This window comes from Dreissena polymorpha, chromosome 4 (genome assembly GCF_020536995.1).
Source record: "Dreissena polymorpha isolate Duluth1 chromosome 4, UMN_Dpol_1.0, whole genome shotgun sequence".
Classification (NCBI taxonomy): domain Eukaryota; kingdom Metazoa; phylum Mollusca; class Bivalvia; order Myida; family Dreissenidae; genus Dreissena; species Dreissena polymorpha.
In genome coordinates this window covers 59,636,662-59,639,374 of record NC_068358.1, presented here as the reverse complement: position 1 = coordinate 59,639,374, position 2,713 = coordinate 59,636,662, and the positions used below count along the sequence as shown (strand labels likewise).

Genomic DNA, 2,713 nt, shown 5'->3' with positions numbered 1-2,713 from the left:
TTTGTGTTTTTTGCGATTGTGTTGGTGTTGTGTAGCCTTTTAGATTAATGCTTATAACGATATTAGTATGCAGTCCTACTTGGTTACTCTTTTCTCCATTGATTCAACAAGATCAGGGCTAATCTATTTAACTGTTCAGGGGTCATTATCAAAGTGGTGTGAAGCGCTGATCACTATTGGAAGTGATAACATGAGGGGATTTTTTGGCCATATCTAATTACAAGATACTGGTGTAGAATGCTGAGAATTCAGAGGGTTAAACAAGCTAATTTTAATAAAGATCATCGTGCTTGTATTTGAATGATGGATTAAAATATAAAGAACAGATCAGAACTTGTGCATAGTTTATTATTGAATCGAACAACATGTTAATTAAACTATGTTATGGAAAGTATATATATGCGAAGAGTATGTAATGATCTCCGAGTATAGTTATAATTATGTTATATAAAATTATAATGCAGATATTTTTCATTACACATAATTATCAAGTTATTCAGAAGTAAACAATTGAATATTCCTTATTTTTTCAATGTACATCTTTTAATGTTCATATAAACAAGTTGAAATAGCATAAAAAGTATGCCACATAAACTTTATAGAATTCATGTCGATTTATAATAATAGAATGATAAGCTGCTATGTACATGTATATTAAGTACTGTCATGATTGTAACCCAAACTTTTATAGCAAGGAAATTTCATGGAAAAAAACATAAATTTATACACCAAACACCAACTTCACCTTTGCAATTCACATGACAAATGTTCACAAAATATACATACCGGGTAACTATGTTACTAATCAGTAAGTTAAAAAACAATTTTTTTAACAAACAACTTTACAGGAATTATAAACATGAGTATCCAACATGATATTTGCTAGTAGAGTGTTGAACTGGACTTACATTATATAATTAAATTAATTAATTAGATGTATTCTCCTGTGGTTGATAAATATTAAATACCAAAATGTCCCAAATTAAAAATCAACATGAATTTTGCATAGATCTACTTCAAACATATTTTCCATCTGTGTCCTGGTTCATCAAACATCATGTTTCCTTCTGAAAAACAAGAACCAATAATTTATTGTTTGAAATTCTTCTCTGTTAAATAACAGCATGCTTGTATTTGTGTACACTTATTTTTTTAATATGTAGCCACTAACACACATAAATTGTACATCTATTCAGATTCAAGACATAAATTCCAATACTATTTAGGCTAGCTACAATAAGCCAGTCGAAAGGTTGCGCCGCTACGGTACCTGATCAATTAGATTTATTAATGATTAATACTAACGATAACTAACATTATGTATAAACTTATCGATATCACATGGGTTCAAACCTTACAACTTACTACACAATCAAAATAAAACATTTTGTATATCAGAATTAAAGTAAAATGTAATTATGCAGCATAAGGCTACACAATTTGAAAGCAACATTTTTGCTATTGTCGGCATACATTGTATATGGTATGTCCTTCTCTAATAAAATGCATTTCAATATAAGAAGTGAAACTCCAGCTGCTGGAGAAACATTTTTTCCTCCAGCTTTCTTCAGTAAACTCATTTTTGTAAAATGAATTTAATGTTGTTATGTCACTTTACTCAATTTTAAGTTCCGACAAAAGGACTTTAGATAGAAAATCAGCATTAACAATATGTTTGTATATCTCTTTTGTAGATGTAATTGGGGTTTCCTCTGAATGTTTAACTAATATCCCCTTAATTTTCTTCGTAGCCTGTCTACACACTTCATATGTGTCGCGATATGACACACAGTATTGCACTATATGCTCTCCAGTTTAAATAAAGGTTTTTCTTCAACACTTTTTACACTGTGATCGTTTCCTTTCAACCAACTGAAAATGTTGCCACTAAATTGCTGGTTCATCTCCACACTTATTGTTTTTTTCGGCGTAGCTGTATTAAGCCAGCTTTTCACCTTACCTGACCTTTGTAAGTGTCCAATAAAATTTCCCGCAGCTAGGTACGAATGAATACACTTCATTTATTCCATTGGCTGATTTGAGTATACCACCAGAACATTGGAAACATATCCGCGTCTTTGTAACACTGTTTTTCTGCATGAAACAATTTTATCTCTAATGAAAAGGCTTAATAGATAGAACAGTTTTACACTCAATTCTCGACATCAATACAGTTTGTGTGTGCACCTTTTATTTTCAGAGGATTGCCAGGGCAAAAGCGTTTATACTTAATGGCTTAAATGTTCTCATATTTAGTACTTACTTCCATATTCCTGTCAACATGTTAACATGTAAAAGTATAAGGAGCAGTGGAAGCGAGGCCTCACTTTAATGCATTGCATTTCAACTCGCGAGTTATATCGGGTCAATTCGCGGCCAGTGTGTGAATGTCAGAGTTTATATACAGGTCATCACCGGAGTTCGCGGCCAGTAAAATAATCGTTATATAATAAAGACGCTATCCGTGAACTAGGTGACCTGGAATTTTCTTTCGACCAGAAATATGTTAAATGAAGATATTCAGCAATATAATTATGGTATGTCAATAATAGATTATTAATGTATTTTCAACAATACAATGATAAATATTATTTTGATTAAATTAACAATAATTAGTTCACCATGTTGACTAATGTATTAAACATGAGCGCGATGATTCTCGATTCTGTTAATAATAAAATCAAATAGCAATGCCCGATAAAACACTTAAACA

General features: G+C 31.3%; 2 protein-coding genes across 5 annotated transcripts in view; both read right to left on the bottom strand.

The window, feature by feature from the left end:
- The window catches only part of LOC127879983 (mucolipin-3-like), a 226,306-nt gene that overhangs the window by 104,891 nt on the left and 118,702 nt on the right, over nucleotides 1–2,713 (bottom strand). The window lies entirely within an intron of this gene.
- The window catches only part of LOC127879988 (uncharacterized), a 212,913-nt gene that overhangs the window by 124,243 nt on the left and 85,957 nt on the right, over nucleotides 1–2,713 (bottom strand). The gene's annotated exons all lie outside the window — the stretch shown is intronic.